Source organism: Mirounga angustirostris, unplaced genomic scaffold, assembly GCF_029215605.1.
Source record: "Mirounga angustirostris isolate CCGP_5_RB_7025 unplaced genomic scaffold, mMirAng1.0.hap1 SCAF_8, whole genome shotgun sequence".
Taxonomy (NCBI): domain Eukaryota; kingdom Metazoa; phylum Chordata; class Mammalia; order Carnivora; family Phocidae; genus Mirounga; species Mirounga angustirostris.
In genome coordinates, this window is record NW_026991716.1 from 13,038,067 (window position 1) to 13,051,414 (window position 13,348).

Here is a 13,348-nt window from a genome sequence, read left to right on the forward strand (position 1 = left end):
AGGTGGCGTTAACCGTGAGGCTCCCCGGAGTTTTGCATCAGTGCCTGGTTCAGTCCTAAAATAAGTTGCATCAGACGTGGCAACTTTTGCCTGCTTTGTTTGCTTTCTCTCTTGCGAATGAAGTATTAATAAAGGGCTCCCTGGGGGAGTTTGTGCAACCTATTCCAGGAAACAAATTGAAATGTACAATTCTTGGAATAGTAGAGATGTCATGCCATAGTTACTGGTGGGTATCTACTCTCCTTTCCACAATTTCAGAAGAAAACGAGAAAAACTGTGTGGCTGATATAATTCCCCATTTTTCCTTCATCCATGAGTTCTTTGCTTTATTTTTTTTAATTTATTTTTTATGACTTATCTGAGAGAGAGAGAAAGGGTTGGGGGGACAGAGGGAGAGGGAGAGAGAATCTCAAGCAGACTCTGGGTGGGTGTGGAGCTTGACACGGAGCTCAATCCCACAACCCCGAGATCACGACCTGAGCCCAAACCAAGAGTTGGTCACTCAACCGACTGAGCCACCCAGGCACCCCAACCTCTTTGCTTTAAGACAGCAATGAAGGGGTGCCTGGCTGGCTCAGTCATTGGACCATGTGTCTCTTGATCTCAGGGCTGTGAGTTCAAGCCTTGCATAGGGTGTAGAGCTTACATAAAAACAAACAAACCAGCAATGAAAATCATAGGTAGATACTTAGTGAGCAGATTAAAATCTTTCCAGGAGACACCAAGAAAGTAAGATGATAGCCAGTTGTTTGCCACCAACCAGGGAAAGGGGAGAAACACTGTTATTCTGGTCGCTTCTCTGCTGTCCCTGCCGCTGGCCTGGCCGTGGAGCTGGGATCGAGAGGTAGTTGCCTTCCATGGGTGCCTCAGCTTCAGAACGGAGAGAGGCAGGACCCTCTGTCTGGTCTAGTTTGGGATGGTGGCATTTGTGTAGTTCACCTTTACTGGGTTAAAAGTGTGTGAGACAAAAGTGAAACTCGAAAGTTAGGAAACACCTACATGTAACCAGTTTCCTCTTTGCCTTCATAGTTTTCTCCCAAACACGTGAAATCCCTGTAGGACCTCAGTTAAAGAAAACTTCCTCTGGGCAGCAGGCAATCACTCGCAGAAGAGAGAAAAAAATCCAAGATCCACTGTATTGTATTGATTTGTACCTGGTCTTGTTCTAAAATTGTTATTAGAGGCATGCATGATTAACTGTGCCACAGACTGCCGTTGCTTACTGCAAGTCTGATTTTACTGCAACGTCATTGATGACCCTGGAGTAGCCGAAGATTAATGAAGATGGATCCAAGTGCTTACTACTAAGCAAAGGACCTCCAAGCAAATGATAGTGGACCGGAGAGTTCTCTTCGTCGCTGCAGGAAATACTCTTCAAATACGATGTCAAATGAGCCAAAGCTGTGCTAAACAGAGTAGGTTACTAGTAACTCTCTAAAGGTGCTGGACTTCCTTGCCACGTTATGGATTGATGAACATTGAGGAATCCGAGAGGATGGGAAGAAAAGAAGAATGGGGAGCTGGTGATGTGGCCTGTGCGTTGGAGCTGGACTATATCAAGTTAGGATAGGGCCTTGGTATAAGGGCGATTGGCAATTCCTGGGCTTCACTCACTCATTAGGGGCTCTGCTGGGTGGTGCTTTGAGGATGACCTTAGTCCCAGACCACACCAGAATCTTCTAGTCTTGACGGCCAGTTTTCTAGGTGTCTAAAAACATGACTAGGAAAAAACAAACATGACTACGATGCATGCTTACAGAGGGGAAGCTTAGGCTGGGTGGTGCTTTTTCCCCTACATGGTGACTCAATCTTCCTTTCTCCCAACACTCATTTTCTTTACATAATCTATCCAACCCCTCTCAGAAAAATTGCTTTGGGTTTCAGTAGACGAGCATTTTGGAACTTTCTTGTCCTGTCTTCTGTTTCTCTTTAATCATTTGTGCCTAAAAGACACTATTTTTTTTTTTCTTTTAAAGAGTACAGAGCGAAGAAGAAGTAACTGGCCAAGAAGAAATGTCACTGAAACACGAAGATCCCCAGTTTCTTTTTTTCTCGCTACCACTTCTAAGAATCTTCCCACAGAGCTACAGTAACATAAATCAACAGAGAGCAGGTATGTGTCCTTAGCAGTTTCTGTCATTGGACAACCTCGTGATCATTATATTTCTTTCTCCAGAACACTCGACTCATTTACCAATCTCATTCCTGGTGATGTGTGTGGTGGAAAAAGCAGCCAAGTGTTAGTACTATTGGGGTGATAGGCCAGCTCCCCACTGGCAACATTTATTTACAGTAAAGGGGATGACATTGAACTAACATGAGCAAGGTCCACGGAAGGGTCCCAGGAAGGAGACAGTTGACACATGACAAAAGAGACTCGGGGTCCCATTTTTCACAGGGGTCTCCAAATAGCCAGGGGTGCTGTGCCAAGGGCATCTCTCTCTCTCTCTCTCTCTCTCTCTCTCTCTCACACACACACACACACTGTCACATGTCACCTTTTACTACCTTTACCCTTGCCTTCCCCATGGTAACTTCTGACCATGATTTTTTCCCCCCTGGCACTTGTAGGAAGCAGTTTAGTTTTTGAGAAAACCAGGAAAAGCATCATCACCAGGGCTTCAACTATCCTCTTGTTTTTTCTCCCTTCTCTCTGTTCTTGCCCACAAGCCACGCATCTCAGGTCAGAATCCAGGCTGGTGGATGCATTTTGCAGGAGTTTCTGTGTATCTGGGGGTACAGTTCTTCTTTCATCATTACTCCCTTTCGCTTTCATCCTTATTCACTTTTTCTTTGGTTTGCTTTCATCTACACAGGGGTGTCTCGGCTGCAAGGTGGACTCTGAAGTGAGAGTTGCGTTTTTTCCCTTCTCTTCTTAGACGTGTGGAAGTCCGGACTAATTAGGTCACTGAGGAAGTGATGGGGAGACTCTCCCATGTCGTTCTTCCTGGAGAGGCATCTTTAGATTGTTTCTGGAGACAGAGGAGGCAGCTCTGTCGTGTTTCAAAAGGGTGGTATTTATACACGCGTAACAAAGATAGTGTTTTGCTGACTGTTTCTCATGTAGGAACAGGTGGTCTTGCTGTGTGGGTACTTCCTCAGATCTTTAATGGTTGTTTACACATGGAAGTGTCTTCATTGCAGACAGAGCGACAGTGCTTGTGAAGATGGGGTGGTGTAAGACAACTGAGAGGTCCCGGGATGAAGGTGTGGTTCGTGTGTCTGGAACTTGGGGGATGAGAGGCGAGAGGAGGTGCAGAAATGGTTTTGAGTCAGACTGGGAAGGGCTTAAAGCCATGCAAGGCAGGGTGGGCTTTTTCTTGAGAGCTATAGGGGAACCCCTGAAAGATTTTAAGCAAGGGTCAGATTCTCATTTAGGAAAGATAGTTATGGTGGCTGTGTAAAGCATGGCTGTGAGGGGCACAGGTGGTAGGCAAGGAGTCTAATTAGGAGGCTATTGAAGTAATCCACAGGAGAAATGATGAGGGCATGAACAAATATGTTAGGGGATAATTTGATAGCTATTAAGAAGTAGGATGGGTGGCCCTGATTTCTATCTTGACCCACTAATAGCTGTTCTATGCTTTCTCTTTATGGCTAATGAAATATGAGCCAAATGAAATACCTGGATTGCCTCTTCCCTCTTTCTTTCTTTCTGCCTGGAACTTGGGAACAGCCAGTGTGGAACCATGATGTACTCTTAAGGATGGGAATCTTGTGAAGAGCATGGCAGAGAGGAAAGGCCAGGAGTCTAGGGGGCCAGTGACATGGCTGACCCAGTGCACCAGCCTTGGATGGTTTACCCCTGAACTTCATGCTATATAAGAAAAAAAATAAATAATTTCTTGCTTAAGTAATTGCAATAGCCATCATTTTCATCCAGCAGCCCAGAGCAATTCCTAACTGAGACAAATGATGAACTGGGTAAAGGGGGTGAACAGAAGGATTTGAGGGTGATCTCCAATTTGTTGTTTGAGTGTTGGGGTAGGTGATAGTGCCAGTTGCAAAGATCAGGAATGGAAGGAGAATTTAGGAACCAGTATGCATTTCATTTTGTACATGTTGAGTTTGAGGGACCTCTATGATGGTCAATCCATGTCCAAGAAATAATGGGATGTAGACCTTGGCAGAAAAGCTACCTCTGGAAATCATCACCTTACAGATAACAGTTGAAGTCATGGGAGTGTTTTAGGTCATCTAGGGAGAGCCTAGGAGAAGAGGGCCAACGACAGAACCCAAGAGTCTAGCACTTGGGATTGATGTGCCCCTAAGCAGGATGGGGAAGAAGCATCTAGAAAGTTAGGGTGAGGTCTAGGAGAGAGTGGATTCATGGAAATCAAGAACATTTAGAGGTCAGACTAGTTACTAATGCCATAGTTAGGAAGTACTGAGGAGAAGAGAGGGTTCAGGAGGAAAAATGGTCAGAGGATTCCTTCATTCTACAAAAAGGCTATTCTCAGAATGATCTTTCCATGGAAAGGGATCCACAGGTGCAATTTGTGTCATGACACCACTGCACTTCTCACTCTTTTGGAGTCTTGCAATTCCTTGTTATTTGTTTCACTTTTAAAAAAGCCATTCCCTCCTCCCCCAATTGTTCTATCTCCCCAGGTGTGTCAAATGAGATATTTTATTTAAGATCAAAGTGTACCCAAAGGCGTCAAATATTCATTTTAAGGTCTTTCTTTTTAAAGAGTTTTGGGGGATCCCCTGTAGCACACTGAGGCAAAACATAACTGAGATTGGATATAATGAAATACATCATTAGACCTTCTCTATGAAGGGCTCTGCTATAAGAGGAAAATAAGGTTTTTAAAAGAAGGGTAAACAAGAAAGACATGTCAGAGGGCAAGAACACTTTGGTTTGCCTATGCGCTCGTGGCAGTGATGCCAACAGAACACATTTACTCTCCAAGGTGGGACCCATGCTCCACATAGACTCTCTGGCCTTTGCCGGAGGCTGAGTTGAGCTATAGTGGGCTAGATCTGTCTTTTGTCTCTGAAGTCAATTAGTGTGATGTTTAGTATTGTTTTCCTAAACTTTTAATTTATTGTTTTAAACCAAGAAGTGAAGAGTATGTCTTCTGGGGAATGTCCTCAGATTGCCTCAGCCAGGAGCTCTGAGGACCAGCTCTCTCCCTGGTCCAGGTCTCTCAAGGATGCTCAGAGAACCTATTCTAGCTCTGGGCAGCCTCCAGTTAAGAGTGATTAAAATAATTGTTTTCACTTTTAAAGGACAGTTGAGTGGGAAGCTATAAGGTGAACTCATTGCTTTTAACTCTCTTAGTCAGTGTCCTCCCTAGAGAACAAGTAAGAGTACTCATCTGGACTATTTTAATTAGGAAGAGATCATATTTGATATCCCCAAGAAGACCCCAGATACCACTTCTATAAGGAGTGCCTTGTCACTTAGGAGTTGGAGCTGTTCCTTGGTCCATTAGCCAGCACTGGGAGAATCAGCAGCAACATTAGTGTTAAAGATCACTCTGGACATTTACTGTGAACTTCCTGGGTGTAAAGTTTCTCTTCAAGATGCCACACAATGACGCATTAATATGATACCTGCTCTCAAGTTGCTTGAACCCTCAGAGAAGACATTATAGTTTGAACTCATCAACTTTTAGGCTAAATATCTATAAGCATATGCATAGATAGACACATAACCCATACACTCATAGAGATGACATAAAACTTGGCTTATCTGGTGGCTACTTCTTTAGCCAGATCAGCTATCCAGAAAAAGCTGAGGTCTCCCAGCAGATATATTCAATGTTTAAAAAAAGAGTTATGATTCTACAGTTCATGCATTTTATTTGCACTGTTCCAAATTCATTTCCCCCTATTTCAGATATATTCTAGAAGCTTTTCCAGAACACTGGATTAAAGTTGGGGCGATGGGCAGCTCCAGGCAGTCTATAGACCACCTAAGAGGAGAAATGATTTCCAGGACCTGACATTAAAGCAGTGGTTTTCAAACACATCTGACACACATTATCATCACCTGAGCATCTTTTTTTTTTTTTTTTTTTTAGTAATTTTAAATCCAGGCCACCCCCAAGATGGATTTATACAATCTCCAGAGGTGGGACACAGGCCATCAGTAGTTTTGGAAGTTCTCCTGGTGATTCCAACATGAAGACAAGGTTGGGAGTCACTGCACTGAAGGTGAAGGAAGAACAATGGATGTTTAATTGTGGGTGTTCTGGGGCCATTTTGCATAGGGGCAACTACCCGTCACATTCTATAAGCAGTCTATAACTTCCTTGGGGTGCGTGAAGTTGACACTATGTTCTCAACAGGTAGCAAGGATATATTTTCCTTCCCTGGTCATTGGTAGTCCTGGGAGATGTCCCTCTCTTACAAACACAATACATATTAAAGGTCCCTTTTCTGTCTTTCAAGGTTTGTGTACAAGGATCCTCTGGAAATGGAAAAGTTGGAAACTTGTGTGTCTTCAAGATGGGACATATTATGGTCTTCTCTGCTTGGATGATAGCTTTCGAAGGTGTTCCTTCTCAGGTGGTACAGTGTAGCCTCTGAAGGGTTATCTCCACTTTGTGCCAACGGTGAGGGTGGAGAATGGATACCCCTGCTAGTCAGAGGGTCTTCCATATGGATGCCCCTGCTTCTCCTGGACATCTCTTCCCACTTCCCACATGCCTCCTTTTTCCGTCTTCCTTTCTCTGTGTCTAGAACCTCCTATTGCTATACCCTACTCCCTGAGACTTGCGATTCCTCTCTCCAGAAAGAAGGAGGACTCTCTCTTAATTCATCCCTGGGTCCTACAGATTTCTCAGCCTTGGACATGTTGTGTCCACCCCTCCTCTGCTCTTCCAAGCTTCTGCTGTCACAGCAGAGGATAGGATGAGCTCTGCTCACCTGTATGGGGGCAGGAGGGGCCAGAGAAGTGGGGGAAAATGGCTTGGGATTTCTCTCCTGGTTGACATTGTTCAACAAAGGATGCTTCCTGGAAAACTGGCTACGCCATACTGGGAACTTGTAAGAGAACAAACTATGAACTTTTGTGTTCAATATATTATATCTCTATTATGGTAAACTTCCTAAAACTGGTTGGACAAAAGCCTAGAGAGACACACAAATATGTTAGTGGCGGTTGCTTTTTGGATGGTATGACCATGGGTGACTAATAAAAAATTTTTTTGCAACTTTTCACAAGGAACATATTGTTTTTCTAATTAAAAAAAAGAAATGTTCAAGTTGATGAACCCAAGTCAACACAAATGTCTCAGATGTTGTTCATTCCTCTCTGTTTAAGAAGGTGGGGAAGAGAATAATCTGCTTTAGTAAGATCTATCAAAGAAGGCAGTGGGAGCAATTAAGATGTAAATTTTTCATCCCCTAAAGGAGGCCCAGGCTTGTTTCTTGGCCTATGTAATGAATACTTTCTCTGTGTTTACTCTCCTTTGTTTAAAATCTCCATCGTGTAGCACAGTGTTTGGCACATAACAAGTCAGTGCTCAATAAATATTGGTCCATTCAAAGAAGCAAATAAAATATTGATGCTTAGAGGCAGAGCTCTGGTTATCTAGAAGAGTCTGCTTATTCCCCTAAGTAATTATGACAAATGACATGATTTCTGTAGAAAAAAAATGTTAACATAGACCAAGTCTGCAGGCAAAGGGTAGTAGCTGTGCATCTCAATTGATGCACAGACTCAGAAAATGAACGGGGTAAGACTCAAGCATGACTTTGAAGAAATTAAGAGAAATGAAGAGAAATTTTATAGGAAGAATGGGATGTTCCAGGCACATGGACTAGCTTGTGCCAAGATCTGATGGCTAGAGAAAGGTGAGCATAGAGAGTTGGCCAAGTTGTTGACCAGAGCAGATGGTGTGGTCATGAAGGATCCTGGCAGGGATCGCTATTAGACAGAGTGGGCTACATTGGTGAGAAATCCATAAAGAAGGAAAAGAAGGATATTAGATTTCCTTAAACCCATGAAGGAGGATATTAGATTTCCTTTTGATGTTTGTAAATGCAGAGCTTTTGCAAGATTTTGTTGGGAAGGTGTTCCTAAGGCCCCGCTCTACTCTTGTCCTCCATTCTATGGCAAACAAGGAGAAGCTTCTTCCAGAGAGGAATGCAGGGGGAAGCTGAGCCATTGTCCTCATCCTTCTTTGTCTCACCCAGTTAGCTTTCCAGGTAGCCCTGGAAGATGAATGCCATTAGGACAGATGTGGATGAGAAAACTGTCCCCTCCAAAGAGGCAGTGTGGCCTTGAACATCTAGGAGGAGGAAATATTTGATCCTCCATGATTCATTGAAGAGTTCCTCCCTCCTTATCTCCCAGACCTCCTCACTCTCCCATGGAACTGTCCTCATTGACCTCTTCTCTGTTCCAGATACCCATTGCCTGTTTGCTCCCCTGTACCATCCTGTTTCTCTCGCATGCCTCATTGCTTGTGCAGCTGACCACTCTTAAAGGACTCCCAAAGCTTCCCTTACAGCCCTTATACTGATAGCTACCATGTCTGTCTGTGCCCCGACTTCTCTCCTGAGCTTGGACTTTCATTTCTTGGCACCTGCTGGACACATCCTACTAGGTATCTTTCAGGCAACTCTAACACAGCATGATCCAAAACAAAACTCAATTTCTTCTCCCCCCCAACCTGCTCCTCTTTTGTTCCCAGTATCAGTTCCTGCGTCACCATTCAAACAGAATGCCTGTTTGCCCTGGATTCCCTCCCACTCACCTCCCATGCCTAGTTAATCACACATCTTGCTCATTCTACTGAGGGAATGTCTGCTGAATCTCTTTACTTTTCTTGTTCACCCTTGTGCTAATCTTGACCCTTAACCTCTTTGTTCTGCACCAGTTTGTTAACTCTTAACTGGTCCTTCCACCTTAGGTCTCTCTCTCTCTTTCTACTCTATCTTCCTCATTTGCTGTCAGAGTGATCGTCCTGAAACAAATTGGGTCATGTCAATTTTGCTTAAAAAGCACGAAGTGCTCCCCCTTGTCTGAGGATCAAGCACAAGCTCCCGAGTGTGGCTTACAGAGGCTTCCCAGCCCAGCCCTGGTGCTTCCCCAGACGTGTCTTATACCCCCTGTGCCCTGCCTTCCCCTCTGCACAGGTCCCCATCCACACAGAAATACTCTCTGTGCCGCAAACACAACTTGATTCCGTTCTCTCCTTTTGCAACTGCAACTTTTTCTGATCTGGCATTCCCTCACGCCTGACCCCCAAACCCCTGATGCCTACTCATCCTTCCTAGCACAGCTCAGGGCACCTCAGCAAAGCCTTGTCCATTCCTTTGTCCATGCTTCGGTTAGAGTTTGTATAAGCTGACTTATTTATGTGGCTATCTCTCTTGTACAACGTCAGTCCTACAGAAGGCAAGATCTGAGTATTTGTCATCTCAGTCCCAGAGCCTCACACAGAGCCTGGTACTGGGTAAATCCTCAATCAGTATTTTATGAATGAAGCAGTGAATACATTCTGCACTCTTTTCACACTTTTAATTCCCTCCCACCCCCCAAAAGATCCCATTTTCTTTAGAACTATTCTTATCCCTTCTCCATACATTTGCATGGAGGGGTGAGAATTTCCTTGCCTCTGAGGGGTGTGTGTGTGGGGGGAGATATACGGGAGCGACACTCCTGTGGCTACATGTAGTGTGTGTAGCTGGTCTGCTTGATCAGCCCTTGTGGCTCTGCCCTTCTGCAGGCTCTTGGTGGGCTTGGCTGTCCTCGGGAAACCCACTTGCCTCTGAGGCCCTATAATAAGTGGGCCATGACTGCACAGAAGACTGACCTTTGCTGAGAAGGCCTGCCTGTGACCATGTGTATGGATTTAATTATGGCTTTTTTGTTTGTTTTTTGGTTCAAGGCAGATATTAGAAAACCCACCTGTTTCTGGGTCTAAGCTTTAGACTCCAATCGGCTTTATCAGACATAAAGCAGATATTTTCATCCCCATCTGTCTGATTCCCGTGACTGTCTCTTGATTGGTCCCAACTTAGAGCTGGGTGGGGAGGGGGTTGGGGAGAGAATTGGGACAGGAATATTATTTATTTGCTCCTCCGAAAACCCCAATAATTATCCTATTATTCTACCATGAAGAAATCAGGAGTTATTCAAATCCCAGCCATCTGGAGGAATCTTAAGCCACATAACGATTTTGGAGAGAGATTCTACTTCACACGGCGAAGAAGGGGTGACTGGGATAGAACCTTGCATGTGGGAAATGCCTTATACTATTTAAATGAATGAATGAAAAGGTTTGTGGGCATCAAGTTACAGTTTAAACTCAAGTAACCTGAGGCAAGAGAAGAAATGGATTTTCCGTTTTCATCTATCAGATGGGCAAAGACCAGAAAGTTTAATAACCCACTATATTGGAGAGGGTGAAGGAGAATAAACAATCTCATACGTTGCTGGTAGGCATGTACTTTGTTAAAAATAATCTGTGGAAGGGGAACCTGGGTGGCTCAGTTGGTTAAGCATCCCACTCTTGATTTCGGCTCAGGTCGTGATGTCAGGGTTGAGCCTCCCGAGGTTGAGCCTCTGCTGAGCAGAGTCTGCTTGTCCCTCTTCCTCTCCTTTTGCTTCTCTCCCTGCTTGAGCCTGTGTTCAATCTCTCTCTCTCTCTCTCTCTCTCTCTCTCAAAAAAAAAAAAAATCTATGGAAGGCAGTTTAGGAGTATCTATTAAAAATACATGGGCACATGGCCTTTGACCCAGCAATTCTGTTTCTAGAAATTTGTACTTTGGATCTACAAACATGCACAATGACCAAGTAGTCATTGTCCCATCATTTACAAGAGCACACATTTAGAAATTTTCTGATTGTCCAACAGAAATGAGGGTGCATCCTAATGGGTTATTTTTAGCTGTAAGGAACGATGAGGACACTCCTTGTATACCAATATGGAATGGTTTCCAAGACTGTTTCCAGTATTGACAAATGGAAACAATCAAAATGCACAACATCGATATGTTATGCTATCATTCAGAAAAAGAGAGAGAGACAGAATGTATTTGCTTGTAGTGCTTTTATCTAGAAATATACAATAGAAGCTGATAACATTGTTTGCCTCTGGGAAGGGGAACCAGATGGCTGGGGGAACAAGGTTAGGAGGGAGACCTTGCTCTATACCATTTATACCTTTTGAATTTAAAACATTGTGAATATTTGATATTTAAATTATTTAAATTAAAAGGCACATGTGTGCTCGTGTGCACGTGCACGCACACACACACACACACACACACTTTGGTTTCTGTTTTAATTGAAAGGAAATATTTTCAGGTATTGGGAAGAAACCAGGCATTAGTTTAGACAACAATCTCAGGAGGACAACTGAGGAAGAACGAATTAATGCAAGCTTAAATGGATAATTATATAGCACGGTGGACAGTATACCGGCTCCAAGGTCAAACTACTTAGATTTGAATTCAGGTTCTGGAGCTTTCTGTGTGACTGTGAGCAAGTTACCTCTTTGAGCTTCAGTTTTCCCTTCAAAGAATGGATAATAATAGTATCCACCTCACAGGACTGCTGAGAAAATGTGTGTATAACCCGTATAAAGGTAGGTTCCCTTGTGGTCCTGTCTTCACTTCGAATCCCACTCAAAGAGAAAAACAAGTTAACAGAGAAGCTTAATCAAAAGCAATTCAAGTGTTTACTGTAGTTTCTTAAGAAAATTCCAAGAGGGTAATGTATGCATAAGAAATAGGTACACTTAAAAAAAAAATTCTCTGCCTTCAATTTGTCCACCCCTCCCTTTCAACACAGAGTAGCTGTACTTGAAAATCTCTCCTATTCCACTCTCAACTGCCAAGTAAAACTTCTCATACTCACGCTGCTGTGTTTTCTTGGAGCTATTCTTTTTTTACTGCCAGGAGTTCTCTTCATTTCAAATATAAATTCTCTTGCCTCTCAGGCTTACAGTATTTCCCCACAATCTGTGGATTAAGGCCCATGAGCCGATGATATGGGGAAGTGCCAAGGAAACCAAATCAGAGTTTTACTAGTGGAAGTGGGGGTGGATAGACCTAGAAAGGGATGGAAAACAGGCTTTAAAAATATTCTTATATTAATAATTTTTAGCCCCCATTACACATGTAGGGAATTTATAACATTGCCTGGCATATTATAAGCACTCAATAAATTTTGGCTATTAATATTATTCATAAGAACCACTTTTCCACAACCTGATAATACTTGCATTAACATTTATGGAGAGTCTGCTATGTGTCAAGGGCTGTTCTAGCATTTTACATGTATTCACTCCTCTAAGCTTTACCACAACACCATAAACATAGGTCTTTTAGTAACCCTCATTTTACAGATGACCTCTAGAGAGATTTCATAACGTGGAGTGACAGTGTAGGAAGGGGGAGTGTCAGGATGTGAAGCCAAGCTGTCTGACTCTAGGCCCGTGTTAGCCGCCATGTTGGATTGCCTCTAAGTCAAGTTTTTTATGTACTTATGTACTTACCAAGGATCCAGCCAATTTGGCCCTTCTGTACTGGATGTTTTCTCAGGGTTCTCCTCTTCTACTTTCCATAGCCCTTAGGGGTCCCAGGTGAGATATGGGCAAATAATAAGGGTGGTGGGCACCTTCAAGTTCCTGGGAAGACAATTACTGCTGGATACTGAAGGTTTCTGGCTCTGGACCAGAGAAAGGCCCTTGCCAGTGAATTCTTAACGAACACGTTTGATGGTTCTCTTCATTGCTTCCCTAGTTACCTATCTACCAAGGAAAATAATTCTAGTGCTAACCAGATCATCAAATGCCTGTAACAAATCAGCTTATTCTGGGGGATGGACTGGAATATTTGTTTCCCAGCTGTTAGTGCAACAAGAACTGTAGTCTTGACATATCCATGTATTTTCATTCCTTGCTATCTGGCTGTCCTGGCATTGAATCTATCAATTCAGGGGAAGGAAGAGACCACCCAGAATAAAGAATCTTGGCTTAGCTTTGGGTTTCATGTTAGAATTGCTATGTGAAAAGTGAGAGAGTCTTCAAATCAATGCTTTGCTGAGAGAGAAAAGTGTTTCCCAAATTCCAAAAAGCTTCCATCTGTATATCAAGAGTAAAACTTGGAGGCCTGAGATAGTGTTATTATTTTGAGCCATGATGGAAGAAAGAGAGAATATGATATAAGGAAAGTTTCTATACTGCTGGAAATAGAAAATCGATTTTGGTTCAGGGAGGTAGAACTGAAAGGAAGAGAGAGACAGAAAGAGAGAGAGAGAAGTTTTAGTTTCTTCCTCAGAGTTCAAATCTCTTGGCAAAGTGGGGGCTGTCTGAGGTCAAGAAGTCGTAGGTAGTAAACACATCCCAAAAAAGCTGAAGGGGAGTCAACATGGAGGGGA

The 13,348-nt window shown here is 43.3% G+C and overlaps 1 long non-coding RNA gene across 1 annotated transcript; it reads left to right on the forward strand.

Moving 5' to 3' along the window:
- Positions 1-554: 554 nt before the first annotated feature.
- LOC123836881 (uncharacterized) lies at positions 555-7,226 on the forward strand. The gene is made up of 4 exons (XR_006789101.2): positions 555-1,535; positions 1,977-2,113; positions 6,033-6,165; positions 6,403-7,226. It is a non-coding gene; the product is annotated as an uncharacterized LOC123836881 (long non-coding RNA).
- Positions 7,227-13,348: the final 6,122 nt, after the last annotated feature.